At 46.5% G+C, this 27624-nt stretch overlaps 1 long non-coding RNA gene across 1 annotated transcript; it reads right to left on the bottom strand.

Moving 5' to 3' along the window:
- Positions 1-211: 211 nt before the first annotated feature.
- On the bottom strand, positions 212-2731 carry LOC119367169. Its single transcript, XR_005176217.1, has 3 exons — positions 2704-2731; positions 1514-1633; positions 212-453 (listed from the first exon to the last, which is right to left on the bottom strand). It is a non-coding gene; the product is annotated as an uncharacterized LOC119367169 (long non-coding RNA).
- Positions 2732-27624: the final 24893 nt, after the last annotated feature.

Raw genomic sequence — 27624 nt, 5'->3', positions numbered from 1 at the left:
ATTTCATCAAATATACCACTAAATAAATCTATTACAATCTTTACAACACATATATGCTACAATATGCTACTCTTCACTAAGTAGAACTTGACGGCTTCACACTTCACGGCTTCACACTTGAGCATCTGTAAAAGAGGAACAACCACAAATTTAAATCTCAATTGCAGTATAGGCCATATACAGAAGCAGTTCAAAGTTGAAACAACCTGTAGCAGTAGCTTCTCGTGAGAGCAACCTGCACAAAATAGAGCCTTCAACATGTTCAGATCAGGAAGAGAAAAATGACAGAACAAAAAAAGAACCTACCATGGTGTCCTGTACACAATAGGAGCAGCTCCCCTCTCTCCATTCCCTTACCTTGGAACTAGAACCAGTAGCAAGTAGGTTATCACTTGTTCCACCAAAGGAGAAGCTAAACATTTCGTGCGAAGGGCCAGCATTTAGCAAAGATATCTGGCAGACATTTAGAGAACAGTGAATGGTTGGATACAAAAAATGCAAGTATATTTTGATTTAGAAATAGCTGAAGCACTAATTACCTATACAGTACAGTGAATGTAAATACCAGATCAAAACTATGCTAGTGAATCAAGTAGAAGAGATTATGTCCAGTGGCAGCAGGACACAGTAAAACAAAACAACAAGCAGAACTGGGATTATTTCTATGTCAATGTGGAAGGAATTCATATTTGGCTAGGTTCAGTATATTAATGCAATGGATCTATTCCAAAATTAGTAAGAAAAACACTACTCCATATGTCATTGTCCAGGTTGCACTTTGCATCATGTCATCTCATTTTACAGGAAAAGAAATTAATAGTTGTCCAGTGTGAATATATAATTATCCATCAGTGTATTTTGACTAATGTCATCAAAGGAACCAGGGACCATGTACAAAACTGAAGAAGATTTTTATACCAAAATAGAAGGAAGGAAGGACTTGAGAAGCCACGTGATGTGCGTGCATTTGGTACAAGGAAAGCTCTATTGCTGTGGCACACTCTTTCCCAGTTATTGGGTATGAAAGAGTTGTGAAGGCTGCTGCTTGTAAGGATTCGCATAAAGTAGAGAACTACAAAACAAGCTATTGACCATCCTACTGGTAGCAAGGACATAAAGATAATCACTTAATAAGATAAGAAGCAGACATGAATAAATCACATAACTATGTACAATTCAATATCCCAGCTGAGAGTGAACATGTATTCAACATTTCCTGCAGTTCAATACATGCACGACAGATTCACAGCAAAACTATATATAGCTGTACAAACATGCATGAACAGGAAAGCAACCAAACTACAAGAACACATAAGGAAACAGAGGGAATCACTATAACCTATGGAGTGACAAGCACATATATGAACTCAAAATAATGCCCAGCTAGACCAAAAGAAGCTGCATTAGTCGGAATCAGGCGACGGACCGACGTCGCTGATGCGCCGGCTGTTCGAAATGGAACGCGTTAAAGGGACGAGATTTTGGGGGCAGCGAGGAGGCACGCTTAGCTCACCTAACAACCACCTCTGTCGCTGCTGACGAGAGCCGTGCCGTCGAGTCCCGCAGCCACCAACTCGCGCTGCTCGCCGCCGCGATCACCACCTTCGCCGTCGACGCGGCGGTGCTGCCGGACCTGCAAAAAATAGAGGAGGCGTCTGGAACCAGGCGACGGAATCCAGCAAATGGACATCACACTTGCCAACTAATTAACTATAACATGCTACAGAAACATTTCATTAACAAATTTGATTCATGAACTAGCTTATTGACTATGACAAAAATGCTTAGAATAAAAATCCCGGTAAGAGTTCCACTGTTTGTTTCCATTTTCTTGGTAGGAATAGATACATACATAGATAGATACATACATAGATAGAGTCACAGCTGAAGTGCCATATCCTATTGGGGCCAAGACAAAACCATGACCCCAAGGTTCATATCCAGCAGCGAGATGGCCAAGCACATATGACACTTGTTGGCAACATTCAGCGGGGGGCAGAGGGCAGACTGAAAAAACAGACTTAAAGGGGTTTCCTTGGATAGAAGAAGTTGCATGTATACCAGCTAGTGTTCAGAAAACTAACAGTTACAGTCCTCAATTGATTGAGAATTTCATGAGCTACAGCCTACAGGAGTGGAAGCAAGTGATGCATTAGCCTGTTGAGGAGCTAGCGAGGCAAAAAACAGTGGGTGGATTGATGTTTGTGCAAGCAAGCAAGCAATGAAAGCAACTGAGCCAAGCAATCCCGGTAAGACTGCCGGGCACATGGCACAGCCACCAAATTCAATTTTAAAACGGAGTGGCACATGGGGAGTAGTACTTGCTGGCTAATAAGCAGTTGATATGCTACAACAACACAAGCATACTACTAGTACCCAAAATCTGAAGAGGAAAAACTGCGCAGATACTGCTAACACGGTGGACGAGGACTTGCACTGTCGTTGCTGTTTGGTCCCGTCGTGGGGAAGCAATGCGGTGCGGTAGCGGAGGAACTAGCGCTGCGGTGAAGGCCCAAAACGAATCAATCGCCAGCCAACCCGAGACCGAAGGATTCCTAGCCCAAACCACCGGACCAAACCCAATCAATCAATCCCGCGAGCCAAGCCACCGCAACGAAACAGGAGCAGCTAGGACGAATGAGGGCGATGCGAAAGGGGGGAGGAGGAGGAGGAGAGGATAAGGGGGGCAATCGAATAGGTCACCAGATCGAGGGAGATGTTGCCGTGGAGGTTGTCGAAGACCTGCTTGATGGAGCAGCAGTCGTAGTCGCCATACAGGTACCTGGTAGGCGGTGGCGGCACGAACACCGCGACCGGCTCCTCCCCCTCCTCCGCCACCGCCGCAGCGGCGCAGTACTTGCCCATCGCCCCTTCCCCCTCCGCGGTTCGCGGAACCCCCGCCACTTGGGCTACCCCTCCGCGGTTCGAGGCGTGCATGCGGCGGGCCAGAGGATGACCACCTTCCGCGTAGGTGCTGGGATGCGGATCTCAGCAGCTCTGGTGTGTGTCGCAGCGGCTGTAGTGCGGTCGATGGAGAGGGAGAGAGGAGGAGGGCGGCGATCTCCGCCGGAGGAAGGTGGCCGACGCGTGCAAGAATGGAGGAATTGGATCTGGGCAGGAGGGATTGGATCTGGGCGGCAGCGGCGGCTGGAGTGGGAGAGGATCTGAGTTAGGGTTCGGGTGGTTGGGCTGCGGGGAGGGGTGGGGGGGGGATCGCGAGAGATGGCAATTTTTCCTTGGCATTTTAGATGCAAAGGCAACAGCCAATCACAAGCGAGGCCACGGATCCCTCCTTTAGAACAAATCTTGACCATTCGTTTCTCATACATCCAACACTCCAAATCTCTCCCCAGATCCAACACTTCTCTCTCTCTCTCTTTCTTCTTTTCCTTTTTTGACTAATTTTGGCAACAAAAATGAGGTTTTCTTGAATAAACAACCATCTTTTTTACAAAATGGCACCACTATACTTTTCAAATCATCTCATATTGTGCATAAGGGTACATCTTGAAATGATAAGCAATGTTACCGAAGACAGTTTTTATTTTCTTTACACAAAAAATCATTTTCTATTTTCGGAGTACCAAAAATCAGTTTTCTTTGTTTCAAAATTATACATATTATGTACAAGGGTGCATCTTGGGATTCCAAACAATTTTGCCTAAGGGAGTTTTCATTTTCTTTGGAGGAAAAACTCATTTTCCATTTTTTCGAGTGCCCAAAATGAGTTTTTTTTGTGAAGGACCTATAATATATTTGTTGCAAAATTGGACCTAATCAATTTTCTAAAATACTAGGACATATTTAATGCACAATTGACCAAATGGTTGGGTGTAAAAAGTTTCTGATCCACCTCTGGTGAAAAAGACAAATTCCCGCCGATTCAGGTGGAAGCGGATCAAATTTGAACTACAGTTGCCTCATAGTTTGCTATTTATTTTTTCCAAAAATCATTTCTAGTTACATAAGTAGCTATTTAATTAGAGAAACACCAAAAAAATTCCAAGATTCAACCACTAGCTAGGAACGGTCATTCACGCCGTTTTGACCGCATTTTGAAACGGGCATAAAAAATTCAAAAAAAATCAAAAAATTGGGAAACCTTCGCATTGTGTCATTATATGTGGCCAAGTTCTCAGGAAAAATAACAAACTTGTAATACGGCAATTATTTTAAAAAAGTGTTCTCAGAAATGAGCTATCATCTCTAAAGATTCATGGCTTTCAAGCCAAATGATCAATCTTATGGCCACATTCATGGCATAGTTTGTTCAAATGATCTCATATTGTGCACAAGGGTGCATATTGGAATGGCAAACAATGTTGCCTAAGGAAGTTTTCATTTTCTTTGGACGAAAAAACCATTTTTCATTTTCCGAGTGCCCAAAAGGAGGTTTTTTTGTGAAGGACCTCCCAAATAATTGTTGCAAAATTAGACCAAATCAATTTTCTAAAATACTAGGACATATTTAATGCACAATTGACAAAATGGTTGGCTGCAAAAAGTTTTGATCCACCTCTCATGAAAACGACAAATTTCCGCCGATTCAGTTGGAAGGGGGTCAAATTTGAACTGCAGCTGCTTCATAGTTTGCTATTTATTTTTTCAAAAAATCATTTCTAGTTACATAAGTACCTATTTAATCAGAGAAACACCAAAAAAATTCCAAGATTCAACCACTAGCTAGGAACGGTCATTCACGCCGTTTTGACCGCATTTTGAAACAGGCATAAAAAATTCAAAAAAAATCAAAAAATTGGGAAACCTTCGCATTGTGTCATATATGTGGCCAAGTTCCCAGGAAAAATAACAAACTTGTAATACGGCAACTATTTTAAAAAAGTGTTCTCACAAATGAGCTATCATCTTTGAAGATTTATGGCTTTCAAGCCAAATGATCAATCTTATGGCCACATTCGTGGCATAGTTTGTTCAAATGATCTCATATTGTGCACAAGGGTGCATATTGGAATGGCAAACAATGTTGCCTAAGGAAGTTTTCATTTTCTTTGGACAAAAAAACCATTTTTCATTTTCCGAGTGCCCAAAAGGAGGTTTTTTTTTTGTGAAGGACCTCCCAAATAATTGTTGCAAAATTGGACCAAATCAATTTTCTAAAATACTAGGACATACTTAATGCACAATAGACAAAATGGTTGGCTGCAAAAAGTTTTGATCCACCTCTCGTGAAAAAGACAAATTTCTGCCGATTTAGTTGGAAGCGGGTCAAATTTGAACTGCAGCTGCCTCATAGTTTGTTATTTATTTTTTCCAAAAATCATTTCTAGTTACATAAGTAGCTATTTAATCAGAGAAACACCAAAAAAATTCCAAGATTCAACCACTAGCTAGGAACGGTCATTCACGTCGTTTTGACCGCATTTTGAAACGGGCATAAAAAATTCAAAAAAAATCAAAAAATTGGGAAACCTTTGCATTGTGTCATTATATGTGGCCAAGTTCCCAGGAAAATTAACAAACTTGTAATACGGCAATTATTTTAAAAAGTGTTCTCAGAAATGAGCTATCATCTCTCAAGATTCATGGCTTTCAAGCCAAATGATCAATCTTATGGCCACATTCGTGGCATAGTTTGTTCAAATGATCTCATATTGTGCACAAGGGTGCATATTGGAATGGCAAACAATGTTGCCTAAGGAAGTTTTCATTTTCTTTGGACGAAAAAACCATTTTTCATTTTCCGAGTGCCCAAAAGGAGGTTTTTTTCGTGAAGGACCTCCCAAATAATTGTTGCAAAATTGGACCAAATCAATTTTCTAAAATACTAGGACATATTTAATGCACAATTGACAAAATGGTTGGCTGCAAAAAGTTTTGATCCACCTCTCGTGAAAAAGACAAATTTCCGCCGATTCAGTTGGAAGCGGGTCAAATTTGAACTGCAGCTGCCTCATAGTCTGCTATTTATTTTTTCCAAAAATCATTTCTAGTTACATAAGTACCTATTTAATCATAAATACATGGTTTGGTGGCGATACGCCGAGGTTTGGGCGGTGGCCGAGGGCCCCAACTCTAGAGCGCGTAAACTCGCATGCCCGCCGCGTGGTCACCGCGTGACCGTGGCGTTGCCATGTGTTCTGGGCGGCCTAGGTATGTCTAGTGGGTTGGGCACTCCCTAGGTAGGTGCTAGGAAGAAAATCACAACGTAAGATTCTCACGAGGAGACCGATCGATGCTCAAACATGAATAAGCAGCCAAGTGTTTGATTTGAGGTACGGGAAATGCACATGGCTAATGGGCGTGAGTTTTGGCTGAGGATGATAAGTTACTAAGAAGACCGTCTTAACAAATTTTCACCTCAAAAGGAGGAGCCTAGGTGGTACTTGCTTTACAAAGTACCACACTGGACATAAATACGAATGTTGAAGCTCGGCTCAAAATAATGAATGGATTGAGCTGGCATTTGGTGGAGGATGGTTATTTGGGCATAGGAAAGCACTGTAGAAAATGGATACTATTTGGACATGCCAAAGTGGTACTTCCTTCACAAAGTGCTGCTTTGAACAAAATAGGAAAATGAATATTTTCGAATTATTTTTGAACTAGGCAAGGAATGTTTTTGACATATTTGATGAAGATATGATCCAAAACATTTATGAGATTTTTTTGGGAATTTTGGGAATAACAGAAATATAGGTTGCTTCACAACCTAGGGCAAAAACTGCCACATGAACATGACACATAGGCAAAACTGATGAGATGGCGCCTAGTCATCACAACCCACCACAATCTACAAGGCTATGACTATCTATATTGGTCATTAACAACTAGAAATAAGGCAGCGGACTAGCACTATTTACTTTGTGACCATTTCGTGTAAGGAAATTACGACCTTTCTGACCAAAATGGTCGCAATGGTTTAGGGTTTGGAGCCCCCCGAACAGCTTTTGACCAATTGGTCTGAAATGGTCATAGATCTATGACCAATTCTTCCAGGGTCACTCACAGAAGGTCACTAGTTGACATATTTCTTGTAGTGGTTGGAAGGACATCGTACAATCACTAGAGCTAGAATTGTTCATATCGACTAAGTTGACAAAGCCCTCCATCCCCGTCAACTTAGTAGGCCCACAAGTCAGCCTCCCACCAAGGTAGGTCCCAGCTAGCAGGGAGACTATTCATTTTTTTGTGCGTAATAAGGAGGCACTTCTGGTGGGTCCGTGCTGACAGCGGGGGAAACGTTTTTTTTTGTGAAATACGGTTGCCCGTCCGGTTGGTCCCAGCAGTCAGGGGGAAACGTTTTTTTCCCAAAATACGGTGGCCCGTCCGGTGGGTCCCTGCTGTCAGGTGGAGGAATAATTATTTTGCGCGTAAAAGGAGGCACTTCGTTGCGGCTGGCGTGGACCCAGCTGTCAGCCTCTTTGTCGGTGTCAAAACCGGCGGATCTCGGGTAGGAGGTCCCGAACTATGCATCTAAGGCTAATGGTAACAGGAGGCGGGGGACACAATGTTTACCCAGGTTCGGGCTCTCTCTATGGAGGTAATACCCTACTTCCTACTTGATTGATCTTGATGATATGAGTATTACATGAGTTGATCTACCACGAGATCGTAGAGGCTAACCCTAGAAGCTATCCTATGATTATGATTGTTGTTCTCGTCCTATGGACTAACCCTCCAGTTTATATAGACACCGGAGGGGTTATGGTTACACAGAGTCGGTTACAGAGAAGGGAATCTACATATCCGAATCGCCAAGCTTGCCTTCCAAGCAAAGGAGAGTCCCACCCGGACACAGGAAAAAGTCTTCTATCTTGTATCTTCATAGTGCAACAGTCCGACCAATGTGTATAGTCCGGCTGTCTGAGGACCCCATAATCTGAGACTCCCTCAGTAGCCCCTGAACCAGGCTTCAATGATGATGAGTTCGGCATGCAGATTGTCTTTGACATTGCAAGGCGGGTTCCTTCTCCGAATACTTCAAAGTAGATCTTTGAACACAAGAATCATGTCCCGCTCTGCAAAAACCAAATTCCACACACCACCGTCGAGAGAACAATATTCCTTGAGTCTAATCTGCTGACAATTTTTCCATAGCGTGACATCACGTCGCGGCCCGGTCATTATTCGAACCGTTTTTTCAACCTGCTATTACATGTTTCGCGAGGTGGTTTCATTGGCACGTCTTGTCAAAGCAGAGATTGTGTCCCCTTATTACGGGATTCTCATCAATACGGGCGTGGGTAACCCAACCGTTCCATGGGTAGGATTCCTTGGGAATATGCAAGTTTCAAAGGCCACGCGGGGGACGTTTGATATTCGTCCTCTTTATAATTAAAGATACCAAGGCCCGTCTTTTTTCTTCCATCGCCTAATCCCCTTCTTCTCCCACCTCGAGCTCCAACACCCAAGGCTTAGCCCAAACGCTCCAAACTTCCAACCATGTCCGGATCCAGCCTTAAAGGCCGGTGGATGGCCTCTTCTGTCGCAGAGGAGGACATCAAGAAGCTTAGGGAGGCAAGGTACTTGACCACGGAAATCCTCCAGAGGCCTCCTGCTCAAGGGCGGGTTATCCCTACTCCCAAATCCAATGAGAGTGTCGTGTTTATCTCTCACTTCCTCCGAGGGCTAGGCCTCGGTCTTCATCCCTTTGTTAGAGGGCTCATGTTCTATTACGGACTAGATTTGCATGATCTAGCTCTGGATTCCTTCCTTCATATCTCATCATTCATCGTCGTGTGTGAGGCCTTCCTTTGCATTACTCCACACTTTGGCTTATGGCTCAAGACCTTCAATGTGACGCCGAAGATAATCGACGGGAAACAGGCGGAGTGTGGAGGGGCTAAAATAAGCAAATGTGCCAATGCTTTGTGGCCAAAGGGTTCCTTCACGGAAGCTTCCGACCTATGGCAGCGGGACTGGTTCTATATTACAACACCCCGAGGTAGAAAGTGGGCGGCTGCCCCCGCCTTTCGATCCGGCCCTCCGCCACAGCTTGCATCGTGGGTCAACAAGGGGCTGGACTGGGGATCGCTTGATGATGTGCGGACATTGCAAAGCCGCATTCAGGATCTCATCGAGAAGGACATCAGTCTTGTCAAAGTAATTCAAGTAATGCTAGTTCTTCGGGTCCTGCCATGCCAGCGATGACCTCTCCGTATGTGGGAGTTCAATCCAGAAGGACCGCGAACCGTTCAGAACTTTTTCGGCACAACGCTCGAAGGGATGTACAAATTATTCTTCGGATCACGAATAAAGTATCCGGACACTACAGAGGACACATGCCTCGATTGCAACCATCCAGATACTCCAGTAAGCACCCCACAACCAAACATGTTCCTGTTATATTTATCATAACGTTATTCTAAAAAACCATCCTCAGCCAGGGTTGGATAAAAAAGGCGGAGAGGATCAGGTGTTCGACGCCTCTTCCCAAAGATTCAGCGGATCCGGTGTTAATGGGATGCTGGCTCGTGCACCCTATCAAGTGCCATCGGGGGAAGTCAAAAGTGGCCTCCATACCGGTGGTAAGTTATGCACCATATCCAGGGAAATTGGAATTCCCGTGTCGGACGATGAACGGGGAGGAGAATCTAGTATCCCCTTCCCCCACGGGAAGAAAAGGGCCGCCCCCGAAGACTTGGAGGCAGATGCCTCCAAGCGAGGGAAGAGATCCCTATCAGGGGCCCTGCCCCAGGGGGCAATGTTGCCGCACAGCGCCCTCAAGGCGGCCAGCCATCAGCCGAGCCGTAAGTGAACAAAGGTGCTTTGTAAGCATACCCCGTTCTTTTCCTGTTTATGAGAGTATTATCTGAAACATATGTTTTGCAGTTCGGCCAATAGCCTTCCGCAACAATCTTCATCCTCGGGGGATCTTCTTCCGGATATGATGGAGAGCGAAACGCCTCCTCATACTTCCCCGCCCCATAAGGCGGACAACCCAGAGGTGTCGTCCCGTAGGATCTCTCCTGATCCGCAAAGTAGGACGAGGCCAGAAGGTGACTCTATGACCAACCGAGGTCCGGGGTGTTAGGCTCCTAGGGACACCGAAAACAAAGGCCCCGGACTATCTGACATACAGCCGGATATGTTGACGGGTCTTCTGCGGCAAATACCTGTCTCAGAGGAACATCGTACCTTAATGGGTACGGTGAATAGGAGAATTTCGTCCGCAAAAAGCAGACTGAATGAAGCTTTTATGACCCTGCTAAGAGGCTTCGAGGTACGTAATGTGGTTTTTTTGGTACCGTAAATGTAAGGCGCACTGTGTATAGATAGTAGCCCCTGAGACTCTGGTTGCCATCCAAACGGGGCGATCAGAGGATCACCATAGAAACAATCTCAGGTAATAATTTTGCCCATTTTGTACACAGGCGGCTGTAGCCGGCAACTGCCCGGGCTGCCGAATTTGCCGAACTGAAGCGGCAACTCGATGTGGTGGATGAGGACATCACTCTCGTGAATAAGCGTGTTGACGAGGCGTAAGGCATGTCTTTTGGGCGGTCAGTAAGTATGAATGAGAGCATGATGCTGGGATTTATGATATGCTTTGACTGCAGATGGTGCTGCCGTCATGGAGACTCTTCGGGCCGAGCTTGCTCACGCCAAGGAGCAAGCCCGGATAAGCAACACGGCTGCCGAAAAGGAAGCTGATGAATTAAAAGCCGAACAGGCTGCTCATCGCCGAAGTGAGGAGAAGATAGCCAACATGGCTCTTGAGCTAAAGAATGCCGCTGGCCGATATGAGCTTCTCGAAAGTGAGAACCAAGAAAAAACGGCGGAGCTAGAGAAGGCCTTACAAGCGGCAAAGGAAACTCGATCTCAGATCAGAGCAGCTCGAGAGGAGCTCCGGCAAGCCGGCGAGATCATGACTAGGAAGCCCTTTTTATTGCGAACTAAATTCGGCAATCTGAAGTATGCCCCTCTTGATCAAGCGTGGAGTTCTCCGGGTGCACACTTGGACTTATCGAAGAGTGCCGCTGATGCGATGCAGTTTTTCCAAGACCAAGAAGATCATGAAGCGGAAAGACTATTCTGGTTGCAATTCAGCATGCCAAGGCGTCCGCTGCTATTGAACGAGCAGATGGCTGTATGGGCAGAGCTCCACAGGATATCCGGACTTGCCATGAAGGTTGTCGTGGACTGGCTGTGGCCTGGGGAACCAAATCCGGATAGTTATTTTGGTTTAGGGCAACAACTTGTTCGTGTGGTGACGCATATCGACACTGTCAAGCGATCGGCGTGCATAGAATGTGCGCGGATGGCCCTTGCCCGTGTGAAGACATACTGGGCGAAGATGGAGGCCACCCATATTGCGACTAGGGGTCCACCCAAGGGCCAGGACCTGCTTGAGCATTATTTTGATAAAATCCTAGAAGGTTCATGTCTGATAGAGGGTCAGTGCTCGAAAAATATCATGTTCGAATAACATGTGTGCGGATTGTAGGAACAATGCTTATGATGATAAAGGGTTTATTTATACTTTTGCCCGTAAAGTGTTTTAGTACCTCCTGTGCGGCCGTTTATGTATATATGCATATAACATGAAAGTTTGTAGTTGTCGGCTTCAGCCCCTCGCATATAACACGGGGGTGTTCAGAAAGGAACTTGATCACGCTTTAATCCAACGTCTTGGTTCGTTTAAGGAGGTGATAGTGCGGCAAACGAGGCAATCGGACTATAGATCTTTAACACTTTCACTTAGCCATAGGAGATTGACGGTGGAGCTACTACATTGCCCCTGGTATGTCCGCATTTATCCGAATACAATGCGTTTACATATGTGACCAGGAAACTGGTCCTTCTTTAATGTGGAGGAATGGCGAAGATTCTGCTGAGTCATCGAGTGAGTAGCTCTCGCCTTATCATGACACTCAGTTTTTGGCTTTCTCTACTGAGGTGCTCATCCGGATGAACCAGGGCACAATCGCAGTAGTTCTCGCTGTACCACCTTAGCCGATATAGCGGGAACGTAAGGTAGTGAAACATGGGAGCCGGGCAAACCCAACATTTTACCAAAGACATGATTCGGAGCTAATGCATATAAGGCCAAACTCGCGATGCCGAACACTCCCGAAGGTATTCGGACTTTATGACATATATCGGGCCGAATACAGCCCCTGGTAATGAACCCTGAATTTCAAGGTACGTGCGGCAATCTGGCGTGACGACAGAGCAGCTGTGGGGAGATCATAGATCTCAAAAACACATTGGTTGCTGCTTTTGTAACGTCTATTTTGTTGCGGTGAATTATAAGCTCGCCAATAACGCCAGTATCCCTCTTGGTCATTTTAAGTGCCAGGAGGGTATGTAACAACAAGAGATAATAAAAAGGTTTACACATGGTCTTAATCTAAAAAGAAACCTTTGAACGCGGCCCTGCTGCACGTCTGTGCCTTTATCTCCGTTGTGTCGTATACTTGGGGGGTATAGCATGGTGGTCTTCTGTAAAAGGAAAAAACCCAGGTGAAAGAATCTGGTGTGACCATGAGTAAAGTTGGTTTGTTTTAATGAACCGTGAAATATAGTGTCATGAGTCCGAATAGGGTCAAGCCGAACCATGTACTTCTTATATGCAGGCAGACCCTAGAACCACACAGGGAATTTTGAGTGTATATTTATATATACGGGGAGACATGTACAGTCTTCTTATGGGTTGTTCTTATGGGGGCATAGCCGCTAATCAAGCTTAGGTTTATCTGAGCTGCTACACCTAGGTGTGCGCTCAACATGTTTAGCTATTTCCGCGGTCTTGAAGACCGATGAGTTGCTCCGGTTGAAAAGGCCACTTCAAGCTTCGGCTGCTAGAGCCGCCATGTTTCTTCTGTACGAAGAGAACGCTCCGTGTTTCCGCTAACTGTGATAACACCGCGTGGACTGGGCATCTTTAGTTTGAGGTAAGCATAATGCAGGACTGCATTGAAATGGGCGATGACCGTTCTTCCGAGTAGTGCATGATAACCACTTCAGAACGGGGCGATGTCGAAGATTAGCTCTTCGCTTAGAAAGTTATCGGGAGAACCAAATACGACGTCCAGTGCTAGAGAGCCCGTGCAGCGGGCCTCTACGCCTGGTATTACTCCTTTAAAGGTAGTGCTGCTTTGCTTGATTATTGATGGGTCTATCCCCATCTTGCGGACAGTGTCCTGATATATCTGATTGAGACTACTGCCACAGTCCATGAGGACTCAGGTTAGGTGGTATCCGTCTATTATTGGGTCAAGCACTAAGGCAGCCAAACCCCTGTGACGGATACTAGTCGGATGATCCCTGCGATTGAATGTGATCGGGCAGGCCGACCATGGGTTAAATTTGGGGGCGACGGGCTCTACTGCATATACATCTCGGAGTGCGCGTTTGCGCTCCCTCTTTGGGAAATGAGTGACATAAATCATGTTCACTGTTTTGATCTTGGTGGAAATTTTTTCTATCCCCCTCTGTTCGGCTAGCGAGATTCGTCCTCGTCTTTGCTTTGCGGTCCCTTCCCCTTGTGTTCGGCGTTGAGCTTTCCAGCCTTCTTGAAGACCCAACATTCTCTATTGGTGTGGTTAGCTGGCTTATCGGGGGTGCCATGAATCTGGCAGGACCTGTCTAGAGTTTTATCTAGGCTGGATGGACCATCTCTACCGCCTTTAAATGGCTTTTTCCATTGACCGGGTTTAGAGCCCCTGAATCCGATGTTTACCGCTGTATTGTCTAGGCTATCTTCATTTTTTCGATGTTTGTTTTTATTGCGTCGTGGTTTTCCATTGCCATCCCTAATTTTTGATGTGCCAGAATCACTGGTGCTGCTACGGGCCAGCCAGCTGTCCTCGCCCGCACAAAAGCAGGTCATTAGAGTAGTTAGGGCTGCCATTGTTCTCGGCTTTTCCTGGCTGAGCTGTCTGGCCAGCCATTCGTCTCGGACATTGTGTTTGAAAGCTGCTAAAGCTTCGGCGTTCGGACAGTCGACGATTTGGTTCTTCTTAGTGAGAAATCTATTCCAAAGCTTACAGGCTGACTCTGCGGGTTGTTCGGTTATGTGAATTAGATCGTCTGCATCTGGAGGTCGGACATAGGTCCCTTGAAAATTTTCCCTGAAAGCATCCTCGAGCTCCTCCCAGCTTCCGATAGAATTTTTGTGGAGGCTTTTTAGCCAGTGCCGAGCTGGTCCTTTGAGCTTGAGGGGTAAGTATTTGATGGCGTGGAGATCATCTCCGCAAGCCATGTGGATGTGAAGAATAAAGTCTTCTATTCAGACCGCAGGGTCTGTCGTTCCGTCGTATGCCTCGATATTCATGGGTTTAAACCATGCTGGAAATTCATGATCCAGCACCTCATCGGTGAAGCACAGAGGATGTGCAACGCCCCTGTATTTGGCTATGTCGTGGCGGGAGCCCGACAGTTGTAGTGTTCGGTGTTGGTTCCGAACTGGTGAGCAACCGACATATTTGGTTTAATGGTCGTGATCCTGTGTAGGAGCATGTTCTCTAGATCTATAGATGGGCCTTGTTATGCCAGCCCTTCTGTCCAGGTCTTCACGTAAATCGTGTTGCTGGTCCTGGGTTGCTACCTCCCTTCCGTTATGGGGAGGGGGTGCGGATTTGTGTGCGACTTATAAGCCGCTCTATCGCAACCCCGAGGTAGTCGGTCTGGTTGGTCGTCCGTACAGTTATTTGGTGGTATGGGCGCTATAGCCTCATTGTCGAACTCGGGCAGTAGTTTATGTTTCGGATAGCTCTTTGTTTGGCGATTACCGCCATATTCTTCCTCAGTGTCGAGCACTTTGTTCCATCTATCATTGAGCATATCCTGTGCAGCTTTAAGCCGTTGCTTCTGCTTCTTCAGGCTCCTCCCAGTGGCGATAAGTCTCTGCTGGAGGCGTTCTTGTTCCACTTGTTTTCTGGGATGATGAATGCATCCTCACCCAGGCTGATCTCCTCTTCGAAGACTGGTTGGTAACTTGCGTCTTTGGCATCGCTATGGTCAGACAGCGGCCCTAGACTGTGTTTGTCGTCTCCCTGTTCGTCCTGCTTCATGGCTGGGTCTGCGGGGTCTTCATTGTCTTCGGCGTTGTCCGGGGTGTTGTTTTCTCTTGTGCCGGTATCACTGTTTTTATCGTGGCGTGGTTTAGAGCGGCGTCGCTGACGTCGGTGCTTCGGCTGCTTTTCGGGAGGCTTATCGTCAACTGGGTCCTTTTTGTCATCACTATTGTTATCTTTGGGTGTATCCACCATGTAGATGTCATACGAGGAGGTGGCTGTCCAGTGCCCTGTGGGCGGTGGTTCCTGTTCTTCTCCTACATCGTTGTCCATACTGTCAATGTGTTCGGAGTCGAAATCAAGCCAGTCGGTCAAGTTGTCGACAGTGGCTATCAAGTGGGTGGTGGGTGGGTAACGAAATTCTTCGTCATCCGCTCCCCACTCAAGCCGGACATAGCTCGGCCCTGAATCTCCTAACAAGGAGAGGGTTTTTAATGAGTTTAACATGTTGCCCAGGGGTGAGTGTTGGAAGATGTCAGCGGAGGTAAACTCCAAGATCGGCGCCTAGTCAGATTCGATGGGCGCGGATACACGCGGTTCTGAACCTATGGCCGGAGATAAGTCCGAGGGTCCAACGACACAGACCTCGACAGGGGTTAGATCTGTGTTCGGCTCTAACACCATAGAGTATGCGACTTCCGTGGCAGGGTCCAGCCCCCCGTCCTCAGACGGCATGATCTGTCCTAGATCTAGGGCCAGGATAGTTACACGCGCTGTCTCCTGAGAATAGTCTGATGACAGATTTAAGTCATGTTCATCGTGACTGCAGGGTGCGGCTGTCATGGGCTCGAATATATCGAAGATCAAGTCTCCGTGGATGTCGGCAGTGTAGGTCATGCTTCCAAACCTAACCTGATGGCCAGGTGCCTAGCTGTTGATCTGCTCCAAATGGCCGAGCGAGTTGGTCCGCAGTGCAAAGCCACCGAATATGAAGATCTGTCCAGGGAGAAAGATCTCACCCTGGACTGAGTTGTTGTAGATGTTTGAAGGAGCCATCGATCCTTATGATGACGACACAGTGGAACTCTCAATGAAAGCACCAATGTCGGTGTCAAAACCGGTGGATCTCGGGTAGGGGGTCCCGAACTCTACGTCTAAGGCTAATGGTAACATCAGGCGGGGGACATGATGTTTACCCAGGTTCAGGCCCTCTCTATGGAGGTAATACCCTAGTTCCTGCTTGATTGATCTTGATGATATGAGTATTACAGAAGTTGATCTACCACGAGATCGTAGAGGCTAACCCTAGAAGCTAGCCTATGATTATGATTGTTGTTCTCGTCCTACGAACTAACCCTCCAGTTTATATAGACACTAGAGGGGGTTAGGGTTACACAGAGTCGGTTACAGAGAAGGGAATCTACATATCCGAATCGCCAAGCTTGCCTTCCACGCAAAGGAGAGTCCCACCCGGACACGAGACGAAGTCTTCTATCTTGTATCTTCATAGCCCAACAGTCCGGCCAATGTGTATAGTCCGGATATCCGAGGACCCCTGAATTCAGGACTCTGTCACTCTCCACATACAGTACTCTTCCGATGGAAGTCGGTCGTTGACCACATTGACCACGTCGCACTGAGAGCACCACGGCGATGGACGACGGCGAGGCCTAGGAAGGGGACGACACGGAGCCGGGGAAGACGAGATAGTGGAAGCCCGCACGGAGAGGAGTACGAGGGTGTCACGTCCAATATGCGACCCTATCCAAAAGGAACTCGAAGGTCCCACCAAGGATAGACCCGCATATTGAAACGCTTTTGCAAGGTGGATATCATTACATCAACATTACATAATAGATGGGGATACATACATAAGGCATACAATGCCACACATATACAACATCATCATACATAAGATCAACATCCGTCTAAGGATGAATCACAAATAGAAACTCAAATGACATCCACCCTGCTAGCCCAGGCTGCCGACCTGGAACCTGTCCCCTGATCGAAGAAGAAGCAGAAGAAGAACTCAACGCAAGCAAGCATCTCTCTCGCGTCATCACCATCGCATAAACCTGTACCTGCAACTGTTGTTGTAGTAATCTGTGAGCCACGAGGACTCAGCAATCCCATTACCATGGGTATCAAGACTAGCAAAGCTTAAAGGGAAAGGAAGGGGTAAAGTGGTGAGGCTGCAGCAGCGACTAAGCGTATATGGTGGCTAACATACACAAATAAGAGCGAGAAGAGAGCAAGCGGAACGGTCGCCAACTAGCAATGATCAAGAAGTGATCCTGAACTCCTACTTACGTCAAACATAACTTAGAAACCGTGTTCACTTCCCGGACTCTGCCGAAAAGAGACCATCACAGCTACACACACGGTTGATGCATTTTAATTCGGATCTGGTGTCAAGTTATCTACAACCGGACATTAACAAATTCCCATCTGCCTATAACCACAGGCATGGCTTTCGAAAGATTATACCCTGCAGGGGTGTCCCAACTTAGCCCATGACAAGCTCTCGCGATCAACGAAGGATATACCTTCTCCCAGGAAGACCCGATCAGACTCGGAATCCCGGTTTACAAGACATTTCGACAATGGTAAAACAAGACCAGCAAAGCCGCCCGATGCGCTGACATCCTGATAGAAGCTCCACATATCTCATTCTCAGGGCAACACCGGATGAGACATCCTACGAGTAAAACCAGCCCTCGAGTTTCCCCGAGGTGGCAAAAGGTAAAACCAAGGTTGGGCCTTGCTGGAGGAGTTTTATTCAAAGCGAACTGTCAAGGGGGTCCCATAAATCACCCGACCGCGTAAGGAACGCAAAATCCGGGAACATAACACCGGTATGACGGAAACTAGGGCGGCAAGAGTGGAACAAAACACCAGGCAAAAGGCCGAGTCTTCCACCCTTTACCAAGTATATAGATGCATTAATAATAATATAAGAGATATTGTGATATCCCAACCAAAATCCTGTCCACCATGGAGAAATCTTCAACTTCACCTGCAACTAGCAACGCTATAAGAGGGGCTGAGCAAAAGCGGTAACATAGCCAAACAACGGTTTGCATTGGAAAGGTGTCAAAGGTTAGAGGCCGACATGGCAATTTGGGATGGCTTGATAAACAGGTAATAGGTAGCGTAGCATAGCGATAGAACGAAGCAACTAGCATAGCAATGATAGTAGTGAGATCCAGGGTAGCGGTCATCTTGCCTGAAATCCCACTAGGAAGAAGGACGAGTCCATGAAGAAGACGAACGGGAGAAGTCGAACGAATCCTCACAATCGCAACATTACCGGATCTAAGAAGCAACACCGGAAAGAAACAAAGAACATGGTAAATGCACGAGCATAAACATGGCATGATGCACAAACAAGTATGATGCATGTCCGGTTTAACGAGGCATGGCATGGCAAAGTGCAACAAACAATACTACAAGTTAAGTGGAGCTCAATATGCAACGAGTTGCATATTGACAAAACACCACATCAATTATTCAGTTCATATCCTTTAGGTACCCAACAATATTAAATGTTGTTAAACATGGCAAGAGGTGAAGCATAAGGAAACTAACTATTTAGGCAAGTTTAAATGAGGCCGGAAATAACAAACAACAATTCCGGAAAATCCTCATGTCCATATTTTAGTTTTGGTACTGTTCTGCCCTAAACCATATTTTAGAGTTGTTAAATAGTAAAACAAAGTGCACCATGTTAAACTAGGCATTTTTCCACCCTATTTACATATAAAGTTTATTTAAAACAGAGTTACGGTTATTTAGTTATGAAATAAATTATTTTAGCATGGCATTATGCAAAATAAACACAAACAACATGTTAAACATTTTTAACATAGATGAAAGTGGCATATTATTAATCTACACAATTTTCTGAGAATTTTACATATATAAATTATTTTAATCCGATGCACAGTTTGAGAGATATTAAATGCATGAAGTTTGAGGGGTTTTCTGCAAAACTGTAAACTCCTGGATAAATGCGAAAATTGCAGCAGCAGGAAAAAAACACCACGGGCCGAATCTGCTGGCCCAACAGTGCGCAGGGGGGCGCTGGTTCTGATGCTCACCATGGGCTTCGGCCCAGCTGGTGGAGATGGCCGAAGCAGGCCGAGGAGGAGGAGTCGGGCTGGGCCTGCTTGGAAGGCCCACGTGCGCGAGGGGGGAGGCAGCCCACGAGCGGGCGCTCGTCCCCGCTCCCGAGCGGGACAAGGACAAGGCGGCGGCGGGGCTTGAACTCCGTCGACGGCTCGAGGTGACGGCGAGGCAGGGGAGGTCGAGGTAGGCCGGGATCCATCAGATCCGGTGAAGGACAAGGTCGGGGACCCATTCCCGGCGACGGCGGCGCTCGGGGATGACTCCGGCGAGGTGCTCCAAGGCGGCGAGGTTCCTGGAGAGGGAGAGAGAGAGATCTGAGAGAGAGAGAGAAGCGAGAGGGAGAGGGGCGACGTGGAGGCGCGACCTGGCGGCGGAGTTGGCATCGGCAGCGACGCGCTCCGACGACCGGACGAGGGGGCGCGGAGGAGCTGGGCGGCGCGGCTCCGACGGGGTTGCGGGCGAGCGCTGCTCGGGGCAGGGGCTGGGCAGCTCGGGCTGCATCGGCGGCAGATCGGGCCCAGGCGGCCCACAGCGGGCTGGATCTGGGCCTCGGAGGGCCCGGCGAAGTGGGGGAGAGCGGGGCGCGCCGTGGCGCCCTCTGGTTGGACGGGGCGGCGGCGTTGCCCACTAGGGTGGCGCCACGTGGCGACGGCGAGGTGGTGGCGCGGGAGGAGGCGAAGTGGCGGCGGTGGAGCGGATCTGGCGGCGACAAGTGGCGGGTGGAGGCTGGACAGAGGTAGGGGAAGGGCTAGGAGATGCCCAAAATGGCATGAGGGTGTCCATATATAGCAGTTTTTGGATAGGGTTTGGTCTAGGGGGTTTTCGGACCCTCCGATCGCGATCCGACGATCAGGAACGGAGGGGGGTTTAGGTGGGCTGCAGGAGGGGTTAGTGGGATGTGTAGAGGGGTTGGGCTGAGAAGAGAGAGAGAAGAGGTGCGGCCCGGTGGCAGTTTTGGAGACCGAAACGTCCGACGATTAAACCGGCAACGGTGCCGCTACGGATGACGGTTGGGCTATCAAACGAGCTCCAAATGTGACGAAACTTGACAGGCGCTCTGTCTACACTATAATAAGATCGCACGCCAAGTTGCATCCCATTCCGAGAACATTTTTATGCCACTTATAAAATAATATTTCGGAGGTGCCGCGGGCGCGTGCGAGTGTGGTTCGGCTCAGAACGGACAACGGAGAGAACCGGGGAAACCCGAATGGATGCAAGTTTTGAAAAACATGCAGATGAAATGCAGATGATGACATGAGATGAGATGCATAACAAGAACAAAATGCAAAACAACAGATAAAACCCAACCACGAAGGAAATATCATATCGCATCTCCGGAAAAGGCAAGAGTTGGAGTTACGAATATGCAAAGTTGTATCCGGGGCGTTACAACACTCCACCACTACAAGAGGATCTCGTCCCGAGATCTAGGATGGCACCGGAGAGAAAAGGAAGAGGAATTGAAGAGGTAAAACTAAGTTGCTTCTTCGACCAATGAGTGAAATCATGAACCTTGAGAGGTTGAGCAATATGAAAGAAACAAAACAACGAAGATGAACAAGATTGCAAACAATCTGTTAGAAAAGAGGAACAAGGAACATTACGAGAACTTGAAGGTTGCAAAGCATGAATGATGAGCACAATGGACAAGAAGGAATTGAAACCACTCTGGTTGAAACGAGATAAGAATGAATAAGAATGATATTATTTGGCAGCACTCCGACTGTAAATGGAAGGAATAGAACATGAACTTGAGAAGATGGGAAGATACTTGATGACATCAACAGCACACTGCCTCTAGAAGTATTGAAAGAATGGCATAATGGGTAAGAAGGATTTCAGACAGCACTCAGGTTGGAAAGAGAGGCAGAACTTGATAAGATGAAAAGAACTTGAAGAGATGACACAACACTCCGGTTAAATGGATAAGCATGAAAAGAACATGATCCTCAATTTGAGAAGATGAGAGAAAAGAGCAACATCACAATGCCTCTATAACGAAAGAATAGAAGCTAGATCGTTGTGATAAAGGGGACGGAGAAGGAAATGACAACTCCTACCACAATTGAATTTGGAAAGCATCCTTGCAAGAAGGTTAGAACAAAGTTGTTGGAAGACCAACAACGAAAAGAATAAGTTTGTAGTGGGCTTATGGAAACATCTCAAAATTGAGGCGAAATTCTGCCACTAACGGAAACAATAGATTGGATTGAGGTCAACAAGAAGATGACAAATCCTTTCGCCGAGAGGATAGGAGAAAAACTTGGATAATTGATAAGCACCACAAATAGCAACATTCCTTAGGGAAGGCTTTAGGTGAAATCTATACCAAGATAACTCCAAAGAAGAAGTTGATGGATTTAAAATACCTCATTCTTGACAACATGTGAATCATGAAACACGAACTCAAATTGTCAAGAATGACATAACACCACCTCAATTGATAAGGTAGAACGAATTGCACTTCGGATGCAAGATGAAGAATGCTTGAACTCCTCAAAACAAAACATGTGTTGGGCACCATGTTTATTTTAGAGTATAGCTTGGCGGATGTTAGGTTCGAGAGGAATCTTGAAGAACAATTGAAGAATGAAAGGAATCCTTGACACACCACCATGTATAGCCTCCATGAAGAACTCTGGTAATGAAAGGATGATAGAAAGAAAGAGTAGTTGGAAACACAAGGTGAAGCCTTGCAATGATTTAGATGGAGCTTTACGATGATATAACCAAGAAAACTTGGAACTCCGGAAATAAAAGAATTGAATCACCTCGAGGAAATAAGAATAAGATTTATTGTATGCTTAACCTTCATCAAATTCAATTGATGACAAGCAATGGATTTGGCACACTACTTATTCTCGTAGAAAGGATTAAGAAAGATATAGCATAAACTTGAGAAGGTCTTCATGAATCACCGGTAGGATTGAAAAGAACGAATGAATTAATATGATAACAAGAGAAGATGAATCTTGAATGGACCACCGTAAGAATTGAAAATGAGATTAGCAAAGGCATAAATCACCGGGAATAATTGGAAAATGAATGAAGATACTTGAAGGGATTTAGATACATGAGAACAAAGAGATCATGAACTGATTAGAGGATATTTGAATGATGCACCGGTTAGAATATGGAGAAGGGGAGCTAAAAGCTGATAATGAATAAACCCGAAATGATGGCCTTCGTAGAAATAAAATGGAAAGAACTCACGAAATGCTCTGGATGGTAAGAAAAGAATAGTCATAATCAAAAATAATTATGAGGATAGGATGAAGCTAGAACTATGAGTCTTTGGAAGAACTGGTAAGGATTTAAGAGGAACTCTTCTTCGGTCTTCACATGTTGAGAATGATGACGAGAAACACCACCATGAATTGTTGAGATACTCCGGGAGAATGAAAAGCGAAGGGGGTTGAGGCAACAATGAAAATGATTTGAAATCAATCTTGGAAAGGCATCTGACTGATGGAATCCATTCTTACGTCACATTTGAAAAGAATTTGAGAATAACTCCAGGAGAATTAGAAGAGTCAGGTAAGATCCTGGGAAAAGACCTGTGGGTTAGGCCCACTCGAAAGAAACATCATTGAAGGATTGCTTGAAATAGAGATTGCACCAGTAGAATTAAATAGCTTGAATGAGAGAAAAAAACCTTGAAATATCTTGAACGGATTGAGAATGGAAACACAAGTCTTCTGAGATATCTTGAGCACTCCGGATAAGAATAGAGAGAGGTGAACAATTAAGAGGTGCACCGATGTGGAAAAACATTTGAAATGAGGAAAGGGATATGATCAACACCGAAAGCTTGAATTAACACCACCGGAGAAGAAAATAACAAAGAATGACGAACTTGAAACTCCTGGCCAACTTCATGATAATCACCGGGTAAGAACATTGATTGAAAAGAGTGAATAGACTTCACATGAATAAATGGATACTTGATTAACATATATGAGTCCTTGCAGAAAAAAGGGTGGGAGGGCGGGAAAACAAAGACAACTTGGGACGGATGAAACAAACACCGTTGAGAAAATTTATAATTGATCTCGCAAATATTGAAATGATTGGATCCACTTGAAGAGAAGCACGCCGGTTGGAAAAGAATTAACATGACAACCTCGATGATTAAGAAGGATTAGTATTCACATAGCAATATGAGAAGACCGTTTATGAAAGGTATTGATTCAACATTTGACAATGAAGCAACTCGAATACCACAAATAAAACAAAACAAAGGATTTGGCTTGCAGAATAAGCCAGAACAAACATATGATAGATCCCATATCGTATCATGTGTCTGTTGGAAAGATATCCTACGAGCTACTTGAATTCACACCTATAAACTCCCGAAACTTTCTGGTTATGCAATCAGGTGTTGGGGATACATGGGAAGCAATATATCTCACCCAAACTAACAATACCTACATACAAGATGTATCCATCCGTCAACACATAACCAAGAAACCTTCGGAAATCGTGTACCTCAACCTTCGAAAAGCATCCGTTATACGAGTTATGGCAATACTCCCGAACTCCCCAATACTGGGTGACGTCGAGGTTATCTCACCAACAACTACATAAAAGAGATTTTCGATGTCGGCAAAACTCAGGTATTCCAGAACTGCAACGATAAAATTGTGACGACAACACCTCAGAGCTCAACTCCCAGGGTCAAAGCCACATAATAGACAGGAGGCACCAAGAACAATGTTCTCGTCACAAAACCATCGGAACGATTCCAAGATACCCGCGTGATCCTAAATTTTTTTTAGTGAAATTTGAGGAGAGGAAAGACAAAACATCTACATCAAGAGTCCTCACCAGAGCGACGAAGGGGCTGAGGAGTAAAAAGAATCTTACTCTCCGATATATATAATCCTAAGACTCAAAATAGTTTTCTTCTAGACTCAACAATGACCAACAATCAAGGGGGCTCCTATGGTCGGTCGAGGCTCTGATTACCAACTTGTCACGCCCAATATGCGACCCTATCCAAAAGGAACTCGAAGGTCCCACCAAGGATAGACCCGCATATTGAAACGCTTTTGCAAGGTGGATATCATTACATCAACATTACATAATAGATGGGGATACATACATAAGGCATACAATGCCACACATATACAACATCATCATACATGAGATCAACATCCGTCTAAGGATGAATCACAAACAGAAACTCAAACGACATCCACCCTGCTAGCCTAGGCTGCCGACTTGGAACATATCCCCTAATCGAAGAAGAAGCAGAAGAAGAACTCAACGCAAGCAAGCATCGCTCTCGCATCATGACCATCGCATAAACCTGTACCTGCAACTGTTGTTGTAGTAATCTGTGAGCCACGAGGACTCAGCAATCCCATTACCATGGGTATCAAGACTAGCAAAGCTTAAAGGGAAAGGAAGGGGTACAGTGGTGAGGCTACAGCAGCGACTAAGCATATATGGTGGCTAACATACGCAAATAAGAGCGAGAAGAGAGCAAGCGGAATGGTCGTCAACTAGCAATGATCGAGAAGTGATACTGAACTCCTACTTACGTCAAACATAACTCAGAAACCGTGTTCACTTCCCGGACTCCGCCGAAAAGAGACCATCACGGCTACACACACAGTTGATGCGTTTTAATTCGGATCTGGTGTCAAGTTATCTACAATCGGACATTAACAAATTCCCATCTGCCTATAACCGCAGGCATGGCTTTCAAAATATTATACCCTGCAGGGGTGTCCCAACTTAGCCCATGACAAGCTCTCGCGATCAACGAAGGACATACCATCTCCCAGGAAGACCCGGTCAGACTCGGAATCCCGGTTTACAAGACATTTCGACAATGGTAAAACAAGACCAGCAAAGCCGCCCGATGCACCGACATCCTGATAGAAGCTGCACATATCTCATTCTCAAGGCAACACCGGATGAGACATCCTACGAGTAAAACCAGCCCTCGAGTTTCCTCGAGGTGGCCCCGCAGTCTACTCGGTTCAGACCAACACTTAGACAAGCACTGTCCCGGGGGGAGCTAAAATAAAGATGACCCTCGAGAGATCGACTCCCAAGGGAAAAGGTAGGTGGTGGTGAGGCAAAAGGTAAAACCAAGGTTGGGCCTTGCTGGAGGAGTTTTATTCAAAGCGAACTGTCAAGGGGGTCCCATAAATCACCCGACCGCGTAAGGAATGCAAAATCCGGGAACATAACACCGGTATGACGGAAACTAGGGCGGCAAGAGTGGAACAAAATACCAGGCAAAAGGCCGAGTCTTCCACCCTTTACCAAGTATATAGATGCATTAATAATAATATAAGAGATACTGTGACATCCCAACCAAAATCCTGTCCACCATGGAGAAATCTTCAACTTCACCTGCAACTAGCAACGCTATAAGAGGGGTTGAGCAAAAGCGGTAACATAGCCAAACAACGGTTTGCATAGGAAAGGTGTCAAAGGTTAGAGGCTGACATGGCAATTTGGGATGGCTTGATAAACAGGTAATAGGTAGCACAGCATAGCAATAGAACGAAGCAACTAGCATAGCAATGATAGTAGTGAGATCCAGGGTAGCGGTCATCTTGCCTGAAATCCCGCTAGGAAGAAGAACGAGTCCATGAAGAAGACGAACGGGAGAAGTCGAACGAATCCTCACAATCGCAACATTACCGGATCTAAGAAGCAACACCGGAAAGAAACAAAGAACATGGTAAATGCACGAGCATAAACATGGCATGATGCACAAACAAGTATGATGCATGTCCGGTTTAACGAGGCATGGCATGGCAAAGTGCAACAAACAATACTACAAGTTAAGTGGAGCTCAATATGCAACGAGTTGCATATTGACAAAACACCACATCAATTATTCAGTTCATATCCTTTAGGTACCCAACAATATTAAATGTGGTTAAACATGGCAAGAGGTGAAGCATAAGGAAACTAACTATTTAGGCAAGTTTAAATGAGGCCGGAAATAACAAACAACAATTCCGGAAAATCCTCATGTCCATATTTTAGTTTTGGTACTGTTCTGCCCTAAACCATATTTTAGAGTTGTTAAATAGTAAAACAAAGTGCACCATGTTAAACTAGGCATTTTTCCACCCTATTTACATATAAAGTTTATTTAAAACAGAGTTACGGTTATTTAGTTATGAAATAAATCATTTTAGCATGGCATTATGCAAAATAAACACAAACAGCATGTTGAACATTTTTAACATAGATGAAAGTGGCATATTATTAATCTACACAATTTTCTGAGCATTTTACATATATAAATTATTTTAATCCGATGCACAGTTTGAGAGATATTAAATGCATGAAGTTTGAGGGGTTTTCTGCAAAACTGTAAACTCCTGGATAAATGCGAAAATCACAGCAGCAGGAAAAAAACACCACGGGCCGAATCTGCTGGCCCAACAGTGCACAGGGGGGCGCTGGATCTGATGCTCACCATGGGCTTCGGCCCAGCTGGTGGAGATGGCCGAAGCAGGCCGAGGAGGAGGAGTCGGGCTAGGCCTGCTTGGAAGGCCCATGTGCACGAGGGGGGAGGGAGCCCACGAGCGGGCGCTCGTCCCCGCTCCCGAGCGAGACGAGGACAAGGTGGCGGTGGAGCTTGAACTCCGGTGACGGCTCGAGGCGACGGCGAGGCAGGGGAGGTCGAGGTAGGCCGGGATCCATCAGATCCGGTGGAGGACGAGGTCGGGGACCCATTCCCGGCGACGGCAGCGCTCGGGGACGACTCCGGCGAGGTGCTCCAAGGCGGCGAGGTTCCTGGAGAGGGAGAGAGAGAGATCTGAGAGAGAGAGAGAGAAGCGAGAGGGAGAGGGGCGACGCGGAGGCGCGACCTGGCGGCGGAGTTGGCATCGGCAGCGACGCGCTCCGGCGGCCGAACGAGGGGGCGCGGAGGAGCTTGGCAGCGCGGCTCCGACGGGGTTGCGGGCGAGCGCTGCTCGGCGCAGGGGCGGGGCAGCTCGGGCTGCATCGGCGGTGGATCGGGCCTGGGCGGCCCATGGCGGGCTGGATCTGGGCCTCAGAGGGCCCGGCAAAGTGGGGGAGAGCGAGGCGCGCCGTGGCGCCCTCTGGTTGGACAGGGCGGCGGCGTTGCCCACTGGGGTGGCGCCACGTGGCGACGGCGAGGTGGCGGCGCGGGAGGAGGCCAAGTGGCAGCGATAGAGCGGATCTAGCGGCGACAAGTGGCGGGTGGAGGCTGGAAAGAGGTAGGGGAAGGGCTAGGAGATGCCCAAAATGGCGTGAGGGTGTTCATATATAGCAGTTTTTGGCTAGGGTTTGGTCTAGGGGGTTTTCGGACCCTCTGATCACGATCCGACGATCAGGAACAGAGGGGCGTTTAGGTGGGCTACAGGAGGGGTTAGTGGGCTGTGTAGAGGGGTTGGGCTGAGAAGATAGAGAGAAGAGGTGCGGCCCGGTGGCAGTTTCGGAGACCGAAACGTCCGACGATTAAACCGGTAACGGTGCCGCTACGGATGACGGCTGGGCTATCAAACGAGCGCCGAATGTGACGAAACTTGACAAGCGCTCTGTCTACACTATAATAAGATCGCACGCC

This window comes from Triticum dicoccoides, chromosome 2B, assembly GCF_002162155.2.
Source record: "Triticum dicoccoides isolate Atlit2015 ecotype Zavitan chromosome 2B, WEW_v2.0, whole genome shotgun sequence".
Classification (NCBI taxonomy): Eukaryota; Viridiplantae; Streptophyta; class Magnoliopsida; order Poales; family Poaceae; genus Triticum; species Triticum dicoccoides.
The sequence above is the reverse complement of the archived record's forward strand: the minus strand, read 5'-3'. Positions and strand labels throughout refer to the sequence as shown.